The sequence below is a fragment of the Cavia porcellus genome, unplaced genomic scaffold, assembly GCF_034190915.1.
Source record: "Cavia porcellus strain 051 isolate PalLab524CR breed Dunkin Hartley unplaced genomic scaffold, mCavPor4.1 scaffold_16, whole genome shotgun sequence".
NCBI lineage: Eukaryota > Metazoa > Chordata > Mammalia > Rodentia > Caviidae > Cavia > Cavia porcellus.
The window spans coordinates 33659440-33670390 of NW_026947499.1; the positions used below are offsets into that span (position 1 = coordinate 33659440).

The window sequence follows — 10951 nt, forward strand, 5'->3', positions numbered from 1 at the left end:
TTCCTGCTTCCTACATTTTACAGAGCAGGGAACAGATCCCCAGAGAGGAAACCACAGGTCCACAGTCAGACAGCAAGCCAGACTTGCCTTTGCCTTTCTGGCACTGTTCCTACCCCAGGAGCAGACAATTGAGTTTCACAAAACTGACTTCTTGGAAGGTGCTCTGGAGTAGCTGAGAAGGGGGCTGGCCCTTGGGGGTCTGGTCATAAGCATAAAGGCCAGCCCTTTCTTCACCCTCATATTATCCAAGAATAGCCTGTCTTCAGCAGCACCTTACCCTTTTTACAGGTGTTTGGCGTTCTGGAACAAGCCAAGAAAAAGTGTATGACAGAAGACTACTCTTTCAGCCAGATTTCCCTGGAGACCAACTTCTTGCTTGTCACCAGCCCTGTGTCCCCCACTCAAGTTAAAGGGTGAGCAGAGCCAGCTTGCCCCTCATCACCCTCATGGGGTCCCTCTTGGCCTTCCTCATCTTCTCTTTGCCATACTCGCTCACACCCTCCTTCAGAACATGTTCTACTGTAATAAAGACCTTGGTGCATGCTAGGCCAGTTTAAATGGCTCCAGAGCTGCTAAGGGTACAGAGATGAACTCTGCACAGGGTTGTCCCCCAGGCTCCAATTTGCAGAGTGAAATGGGGCAGTCACTTCAGAGGCTTGGCAAAGAACCCAGGTGTGTTTAATACCCTGCATTCCAGTTGGGTGGCCTGTGGTCTCATCAAGATTTGGCTGTAGAAGCAGCCTCAGAGAAACACTGTGTGTCTTTTTTTAAAAAGGAGTGGCCCAGAGATGATACAGTATCATTCTTTTTTTTTTTTTTTTTTCTTTTTGGTCTTTTTCGTTTTTTATCGGTACCAGGGATCAAACTCATGACTGCCTGCTTGCAAGGCAGGCACTTATGCTGCTGAGCTAAATCCCCAGCCCCTACGGTATCATTCTTGACAATGTCTGATGCTCTGTACTCTGCATGCACCCTGTCATGTGACTACACCATCCATAGGCTCAGGTGCAAGGGGAACTGTCCTGGGCCTACCACTCTGAAAAGCCACATCCTGGCCATACTATTGTTTATGGGCAAGAAGTCTGCAGGGTTGAAGTGACAGCTCATCCGAACCTAATGCCCTCTTTCTCTGGAATCACCTGCTTAGATAGGTGACCCTTCCAGCACACCTCTGCTCAAGTATCCAAGCCATTAGAAAAATCATGGGCAAGGTTTAGATAGGTATATAGGCATATTCACATAGCTGCACACAGAACTCTAGGTGAGCAGGATGAACCCAGAAATAAGAGAGAAGGGGTGACTGCAGATGAAGGCCAAAGCTGGCTTTCCATGTGATGTTACATTGCAGAACAGAAATTCAGAGTCCCCAAATTCTAGATTCAAATCTGGCATCCCAGCTTATAATGATGCTATTCTCAAGGTAGGAGAAGAGAACATATTGACATATTTGCTAGCTTAGGTCATATGTTTTCTTTTTTTTTTTTTTTTTTTGGGTAGTGATCAGTTGTTTTGAGACAGCGTCTCACTAGTCAGGCTGGCCTTGAACTTGGTATACAGCCCAGACAAGCCTCAAATTCTTAATCTTCTTGCTCAGCCTCCCAAGTGCTGGAATTATAGTCACCATGCCAAACTAGATTACAATCTTTGAATATTTAAATATTTGGGTGTAGGTGATCCGGCCTGCGGATCAATCTATGGGTCTCAACCTGGAGAGGGGATCGGGGATGGGGGCAGGACAAGAGAAAAGAGAGATGGAGACAGGATGAGATTCCAATCGAGTCTCGTTTATTTTCAAAATGGTTACAACTTATATAGGGTGGGGGCGGGCCATAGGCAGGAAGAAGGCTTAATCTGATAGGTCATCATCATATCCGGATATATGATGTAAGCAGGAGAGGATTATGGGTAATGTAGGCAGGCTGAAACAGGAAGTTTGCTTGTCATGTGCATTGCAGGCAAGGGGAGGATCATGGGAAATGTAGGCTGACACACAAAATGCCCTCAGGCAGGAGGGGCAGGGCAGCAGCAGCTATTCAAAACCGCTCCCTACATCTCCTCCCTTATTATTATATATATTTTTTGGAACATGGCAGGCCCTGGGAGGACAGCGCCTGCCTTGGGTCAAGGACTCCTCATATGAACCCAATCGAGCCTTACCCGTCATGGGCCTGCAGGACAGCTGTTGGTCCTGGACCTGTCTTAGGTGGCCGATTGGCATTACATATGTGTCCTAGTTGCCCGTCTCTGACTGCCTGTCCAGTGCCTCAGGGCGTCTGGGCCACAGCATCATGTGGGCCGTCAGTGGGTGAATTTTCCCGATAAGTTTGTTGTTCTGCCATTTCCAACCGATGGTAATATACCTGAATGGGCTTTGCCATAAATGTGTCAACCTTGTTATTGATGTTATTAATGAGTGTCATGATCCTCTGGAAAACACAAGGTCCTACAGTAAGCAGCAACAGCAAGGCAGCTAGGGGTCCCAAGAGGGGGGCAATGTAAGGGGAGAGATCCTCCCACATGGAGAAGGTGGTTGCTCCGATGCGCTCCTTTTCTCTCTCTTCGAGGTGCTCTCTCAGTTTACTCATGGACTCTTTGACTACTCCCGAGTGGTCAGCATAAAAACAACACTCTTCCTTGAGGGCTGCACATAAGCCACCCTCCTTCATAAACAGGAGGTCTAGTCCTCTTTTATTTTGCAGGACTACCTCAGATAGAGACGTCAGGGACGCCTGTAGAGCTGTCACAGATGCTTCTATTTCTTTTAAATCCTGATCTACTCCTGCCTGTAATTGAGCTAGATGCTTATCTCCCAACACTAGAGCTGTGGTCCCTGTCCCTATTCCCGTTGCTACTCCTAACCCTAGTAACACAGCTAAGGTGAATGTCACAGGTTCTCTCTTAGATATATAGCTGGTCTGCGATGCCTGGAGGTAGTAGTCTCCTGGGTGGAAGGTTATGCGTGGAAGAACCTGTACAAGAACACAAAAATCTGTAGACTTGTTAAAAACAGCAGTTGCTATACAGGGTGATAGGCCAAAATTGCAGGCCCAAGACGTTCCTGGGGGTGGAATGAGGTAATTATTTGGCTTGAATTTGGAATGAAGCTGGGCACAGAGTTGTGCTGCCAGTGCTGGTGGACAGCTGGAGTCCCCAAGACAAGTTCCTCTACCTGAGACGTCAGGGAGAGTCAGCTTGTGGTGATTGTCCCAATCACAGGCAGATGAGCTAGAAGAACTGATAAAGGTTAAATTGAGGGCCTTTCCTTCATAATATGGGGGAGGAGCAGCCAAGCATAACCAACATGATTGGGTGAGATCAGGTTGGGTATGATTTAAAGCCATGTATGCTCCTTTAATCAAACTGAACAGGTTAGAATGTGAATATTGAGGGGCAGGTTTATGATCTGCCTGGTGTAGCGGAGCTTGAGAAACCGTTATGGCTGAGGGACTTACTGTGGTTATTTGAACAGCAGTAACAGGATCTGTATTGGGCTGATTGTATTTTGGATTTGGATAATATTTTGGCTTTAGAGCAAAGTTTGGGCCTATGGGCACAACTGAAGTCTGTAGGGGAACCTTTTTTATGAGAATAAGATTTCCCCTGTCTTTACCTGACTCATAAATTCTCAGTCCCCAGGTGCGTCCTATCAGCCAACCTGGGTCCTCAGGAGTGGTGACAGTGACGTTTAGAACCTGACAGGATCTTTGATAGGCCAGTGGGTAGTCACCTAGGCTGCACCCCGGCGGCCCCCATGTCAGTTTAAGGTGTTTATCGGGGAAGGCAGGTTGCCACCCTGTTGCAACTGTTTCACAGCCCCAATAAGCACAAAAATATTCTCCCGGGGAATTACAATATGATCTGCCCCCGGTTGCTGCGGGGCAAAGGTAAAAATGGCTTTGTTTGGGACATTGGAGCCCTGGGAAGAACCAACAGGGTGTGGGCGCAAACCATGGACTTCCTGATCCTATCCAAGTCAAAACCTTTTCTTCGTTGTTCCAGCGGCTAAGCTCCCATTTCCAGGGTCGATGGGGGTTGCTGTCCATTAGATGTAGTTGTGTCACAAGTCCAACGATGATCCATAAGATTTTGACAAGTCGCACCATCTGTAAGAGAACACAGGGAGTTGTGCCTCAGGAGGAAATTTTATTCCTGGGCGTCACATTGGGTCCTCGATGAGGAACTATCTATTTGTTTTATAAGCCTTTCAGGGAGCCATCTAGCTCCTTTTTCCTGTTTGGAATAAATGCATACAGAGCCTCGTCCCCAGATGAGGACTGGGTCTGGACCATTCCATGTGTTGGTCAGGGGATCTCTCCAGAGAACAGATGCATATTGCGTGGCTGTCTGTGTGTGCCAGAAGCGAGATGCTGCAGAGTAGCCTAAGGCATCTAGAGATAAAAAATTTAAAATAAAAAGAGCATGTGAAAGAATATTTTTAGGAGAACCTCGGGTTGGATACCAGGTTCCTCTTTTTATCTTGTCTATGGTAGATTTGAGGGAACGATGTGCACGCTCAACAATGCCTTGTCCTTGAGGATTGTAAGATATACCCGTGGTATGGAGAATATTAAGGCATTTACAAAATTTGGCAAAAGAGGTACTAGTATAGCCTGGTCCATTGTCCGTTTTGAGTTGTTGAGGACATCCCAGAACTGAGAGAGCTGATAGCATATGGGCTATAATATGTTTAGTAGCCTCTCCAGTCTGGAGTGTGGCGAAGATGAAACCACTGAATGTATCAACACTTACATGTATATATTTTAGGTTGCCAAATTCATTAAAGTGAGTGACATCCATCTGCCATAAGGCATTGGGGATCAAACCTCTCGGGTTGACTCCCAGATGCTGAACAGGCAAGTGAACAGCACAAGAGGGGCAGTTTTTTACAATTTGTCTGGCTTGTTCCCGAGTAATTTTGTGGAGGAGGCGAAGGGTCTGAGCATTGAGATGGTGTAGCTGATGAGCCTGTTGAGCCTCAGATATCTTGGAGTCATCTATAGGCCCAGAGTGGGCCATGAATACCTGTGTCCGTGTGGCAGTATCAGCCAAGTGATTTCCCTGTGTAAGGGGACCTGGGAGGCTAGAGTGAGCTCGTAAGTGGCCAATGAAAAACTTATGACTGCGAAGCCGAATCACGTCCTGTAATTGTTTGAATAGGTCTGCAGCTGGGGAGGCATGGCTTATGTTTGCAACAGTTTCTAATAATGGAACAGACTGAGCGAGGTAGGCACTATCGGTGTACAAATTGAAGGGTTGGTTAGGATAAGCAGTGAAAACTGCAAGAATGGCCTGTAATTCAGCTAGCTGTGCGGAAGAGGTGTTTGTCTGAAGGGTAAAAACATTGTCTTGGCTTACATAAGCAGCCTTGCCAGAGGAGGAGCCATCAGTAAAAAACACTAGGGCATCAGAAAGGGGCTCTGAAGCTGTGATTTTGGGGAATACAAATGGATGACGGTTAGCAAAATCAACTAACTTATTTGGAGGGTAATGGTTATCAATGGTTCCTGAGAAGGAGGCTATAGCAATAGGCCATGCCTCAGTGGTCTGAAGTAACCAGTCCACTTGATCTTTGGTGAAGGGTTGAATGATAATATCTGGTTCTTTTCCATAATAACATTTTCCTAGCCTTCTGCCTTGAATTATCAGGTCAGAGACTGCGTGGTAGTAAGGCAATAATACTCTCTTTGGGGAAACTGACAAATGAAGCCACATAAGAGGAGCCTGTTGCCAAAATACTGCCGTGGGAGAAAGTTTTGTATTAAAAATGAGATAATGCAGTGGCCTATTATAATCTATAAATGAGACAGTTTGTCGAGCAATAGCCTCTTCTACTGCATGGAGTGTTTTTCTAGCATTAGGTGTAAGCTCTCGAGGGGAAGTTGGGTCAATGTCTCCTCGGAGGATCTCATAAAGGGGTTGCAGGTCATGTTTGGTCAATTTTAAATAGGGCAAAAGCCAATTAATATCACCCAGAAGCTTTTGAAAATCATGAAGTGTCTTAAGGCCATCAAGCCTTAGCTGAGGCTTTGGAGAAAACACCTGAGTGCCTCGTAACTGAAAACCCAAATATGTATATGGGTCAGTAAGCTGGACCTTGTCAGGGGCTATTTGAAGCCCAGCCTTTTGTAAGGCAGCTTGTAATGCCTGGTAACACTGTAAAGTTTGGTTTTGACTCTCTCCCGCCAAGAGGATATCGTCCATATAATGGGAGATATATATATCTGGCCAATGATCTCTAACTGGCTGTATTGCAGCCGCGACAAAAGACTGACATAGCGTTGGAGAGTTTGCCATACCTTGTGGTAAGACCCGCCATTGAAATCTCTGCATAGGGGCTCTAAAATTAATTGATGGAAGACTGAAGGCAAAACGCTTTTGGTCATTTGGATGTAAAGGAATAGAAAAAAAGCAATCTTTAAGATCAATGACAATTTTAAAAAATCCCAGAGGAATGGCACTGGGTGAAGGGAGTCCTGGCTGCAGATGTCCCATTAAGACCATGGTCTTATTTACTGCCCTAAGGTCTTGTAGCAGCCTCCATTTCCCTGACTTTTTCCGAATAACAAAGATGGGTGTGTTCCAAGGGGAATCACTGGGGACAATGTGGCCCGCATCTAACTGGTCCTGCACCAGCTGCTGTGCAGCTGCGAGCTTTTTAGAGGTAAGGGGCCACTGATCGACCCAAACAGGTTTGTCTGATAACCAAGTAATCTCTTTTGCATGGGCCGCAGGAAGGTCAATGACCCCTATTGAAAATGGCCTAGGCCTGCTTTAGAGGGGTTTGGAGTTGGGGAAATAGGCACTTTAATGCCTGAGCCTCGTTTGCCTAAACCTTGATTAGGAAGGAAGCCCTGAGTGAGCATTTGTTTGGTGACTACAGCATTGGGACTGCCCATCATCATTCCCATTTGAGTTAGCAAATCTCTGCCCCACAAGTTAAGGGGCAGCCCTTCTACAATATAGGGCTGTATGTGTCCTCTACCTTCCAGAGCAGATAGTTGCCCCCTGAAAGTGTAGCTCTGGCTAAATCTCTCCAATCATTAGGCGTAATCCAGCCTTGGGTTAAAGAATCCAAGACCGCAAGGGTGAAGGCCGCTGTGGGACCATATTGAGATACTGCTTTTTTTAATTTTTTTAGGGCAGATACTGGGAATGGTGCATGGGCCCTATTGGCTCTCAGTGCTAGGGCCGATTGGTCTGTGTCTGTATCACTGCTATGCGAGTCAGAGTCATTTTCTTTCTCACTATTATCAGTTTTTATATCTCGTCTTTGTAGACGTGGTGGCTGTCTTTTTTTATTTCCCCTAGTTGTGGTAGTGGCTTGTATTTTATCTCTTTCATGTTCCTGACTTGGGGATTGAGTCCCGCGTCTAGTTCGCCTCCTTTGTCTCCCCCTTTCCCTAATTGATTTAATGTCGCCCTCTTGTGGACTGGCACTAGCTTGGGTGGGTTGAGTTGTCTCCCCACCATTGTGTAAGTTATCGTCACTCGCTCCAGCTTGGGCAACTTCTGTTACAGGAAACAATAAGGGATGTGTTACTCTCAAGGCCTCTGTATTGGGAGGGCAGGCAGTCTCTGTAACTGGGAACATCATTGTGGGCTGACCACCTGGTGACCCTGAGATAGGCGCTATCTTAGAGAGTGGCAGGCCCGTGACGGCCATCGTTCTAGGGGGGTTTGCATGCAAAGTTTGGAGCTCTAAGGAAAGCCTTTGTATATCCTTAGTCAGCTGAACCTGCTGTTGTAAATCATGAAATTGTTCCTCTAATGAGAGAAGGGCAGAAGACGGACCGGGTGGTCGCTGAAAACTGGTGGGTAGTTCTGCAGCAGCAGGAGCCATAACCCGGGGGGAATAGTATTGGGCAGCCTCTTCTGCTAATTGTGACCAATCAACTTCCTGGCCACTGGAAAGGTTAGGGTAAATAGGGCGGTATGGAGGAGGGGCCGTGGCGGCGCCATTTTGAGGACCCTCGTGGTCTCCAGACAAAGGGAGTGTCGGCACATCGCCATCTTGAATAGGCTCTGGGATCTCAAGGACAACAGAGCTGGGAGGGCTGGGTGCCTTAGATAAGACTGGTGGTGGCGGAGTACAATTGCGGGAGGCAGCTAACGCAGCCTCACCCTGGGCAAGCGTCTCCGCGAGCTGGGGATCTGCGTGACGTTGTGCCAGCAGCTCAGAGATTAAAGTCCAATATGAAAAAGCAGTTACAGGAACCCTTTTTGGACCAAAAACTTTATAATAGTCCTTAAGAGCATCTCCTACTCTATTCCACCTGTTTAAATTAATCGTACCCTCTAGGGGGAACCATGGACACACTGAATGTATGAACTGAAAATACTTTATTAGTTCTTTTGTCTTAACCTTGATCCCTCTAATCTTGAGAGCCTCCCTGAGGCCAGTCACGAACAATTCGTGCTCACTGAGTGCTTGTCCCATGTTAATGCCGTTCACCTACCGTGATTCAGGCGAGACGTAAGGTGGCCGTCTGCACAGATCACAGGAACAATGTCCTTGAATCAGTCACGCTGGCCAGCGCTTTACTCCTGTGAACGGTCCCGCGTCGTTATCCCTCGTGCCAGGTGAGGTCCCTTCGTGGTCGCCACTTGATCCGGCCTGCGGATCAATCTATGGGTCTCAACCTGGAGAGGGGATCGGGGATGGGGGCAGGACAAGAGAAAAGAGAGATGGAGACAGGATGAGATTCCAATCGAGTCTCGTTTATTTTCAAAATGGTTACAACTTATATAGGGTGGGGGCGGGCCATAGGCAGGAAGAAGGCTTAATCTGATAGGTCATCATCATATCCGGATATATGATGTAAGCAGGAGAGGATTATGGGTAATGTAGGCAGGCTGAAACAGGAAGTTTGCTTGTCATGTGCATTGCAGGCAAGGGGAGGATCATGGGAAATGTAGGCTGACACACAAAATGCCCTCAGGCAGGAGGGGCAGGGCAGCAGCAGCTATTCAAAACCGCTCCCTACATGTAGGAGCATTAATTTATCCTCTTCCCCCACTTGAGTAAATGTTAGAAGCCTGCATGTGACCCTATGTCAGCTCATGAAGTACACATTTACTGTGCCCTTTCCCAGATGTATAAACTGAGACCTAGAAATATTCAGTGGCTTTCCAGAACCCTATGCAGGATTCAGCTGAAGCAGAATTCTCAAAGTCGGATTCCCAACCAGCAGCAGTGGGAATGTCTGGAAATGCAGATTCTCCAGGCTGGTGGTATGCAGCTCAGTGATACTGCGCTTAGCATGTGCAAGGCTCTGGATTCAATCCTTAGCACCAGGAAGGGCAAGGGGAGGAAGAAGAAGAAAATAAATGCAAACTTCTTGCTGAGTCAAAAATTGGTGAGTCACAATCCAGCAAGTCATGCCACTAGCCCCATAACAGATGCTCAAATGTAGCTCAATTGCCTGGATCCCTGGGCCAAGGCCTGTGCTCTAGCCATACATGCAGATGAATGTTGTGTGCACCTTTATCACAAGGATAGTATTCTCTCCTCCGAGAAGTGTTCAATCGGACAGCCTGTGTCTGTCTACCAAGGTCACCCTGCCCTGCTCCTCACCACAGCTCCTCAGCTCCCCTCTCGTGCTGATGCTGTTCTCTGCCCTTTCTCAGCCAAGCTTTAAGAAATGTCTTCCACAGCCCTTGTTCACATATCTCACAGCCTCTCACCCAAAACAACAGTATCGGCATACTCCTGGTTGCCACATTGATTGGCTTCTTGGTCCTTTTTTTTTTTTTAGGAGACTGTTCTGTAGCACTTCACAATGTCCCTTAATCCCTTGTGACAGAAGCCTACCTGGACCTTCACCCCCAGAATCCCTCCTTCAGCTTCCTCTGGAAGTTCTTCCCCTTCTCTGAACGATTGGGTTCCCTGAGCTCCCAACCTACATGTTTCTTATTCTCTCCTCCATACCTTGTTGCTCTTGAATTTTTTTCTTATTCACTACCAGGCCTTCAGTTGCCACCTTATACTGCCAGGAATTCTGCTGAGCTCCCAAGAATGGAGTCTTTCCAAAGTTTTTTTCATCCTCAAGAAACCACAAGGGAAATGAGTGGGTTATTACTCCAGTTTGACCCTTGGGGCCCAGCTAGAGCACAGTGATGGGGTAACAGGGGAGGCACAGCTGCAGAATGGCCTATAGTTGCAACAAAGAGAACACCTGATTCCTGAAAACTAAGAATTTGGCCTCTGGATAAATGAGGTGGTTAGGGCTGGGTGTGATGATGCATGGTTGTAATCTCAGCACCAAGAGGCTAAGGCAGGAGGACTGCCAAGAGTTCAAGGATAGCCTGGCTACAGAGTGAATTCAAGGCCAGCCTGGACTGTGTAGCAAGAACTTGTCTTTAAAAAAAGGTGGCTAGTAACAAAGAGCTGAAGGGGCTTTGAGTAGCTAGGAATGCTGTTATGCATCCTAAAACGTGAGATGTGAGGACTTGATTTATTGTATTTAGTTTACTTGTATTTGTATTTAGTTGTATTTAGTTTACTCATCCCTTCAAAGTGCTACCAAAAGCAAACACAGAAATGGTCCTACCCTATGGGGGCAGATAACAAAGTAACATGGTGCAAGGGAGGAAGATAAAGTAACAAAATGGGATACATATAACCCATGGGGACAAAGAAGAGACAAATGAGAAATCTGAGGATCCTCGTGGGAGCCAGGAGCAAGAAGGAACAGACCCAAGTCTTGCCTAGCTCCATCTGCCCGTTCTCTGTTTGGGTCATGGTGAAGGGCAGGAAATAGTCCCACTTTTCAGGCACTTTAGCCCTTATCTATCTGGTGTCCCTGGGTTTCCCTCTCTTTCCCTGCCCCCCCCCCCTTTGTTTTTGTTTTTTGAAACAGGGTCTCCCTATGCAGTTCAGGCTGACCCATTCACTATGTAGCCCAGGCTGATCTTGATCTCTCAGCAGCCACCACGCCTGGGGCGGGCGATG

The 10951-nt window shown here is 47.1% G+C and overlaps 1 long non-coding RNA gene across 7 annotated transcripts in view; it reads left to right on the top strand.

Annotated features, from left to right (window-relative positions):
- LOC134470707 (uncharacterized) overlaps positions 1–546 on the top strand; it is a 48272-nt gene extending 47726 nt beyond the window's left edge. For all 7 annotated transcript variants that reach the window (XR_010039794.1, XR_010039796.1, XR_010039795.1 and 4 more), the window contains one exon: positions 289–546. This is a non-coding gene — a long non-coding RNA (uncharacterized LOC134470707). The remainder of the gene's footprint in view (positions 1–288) is intronic.
- The last annotated feature ends 10405 nt before the right edge of the window (positions 547–10951 follow it).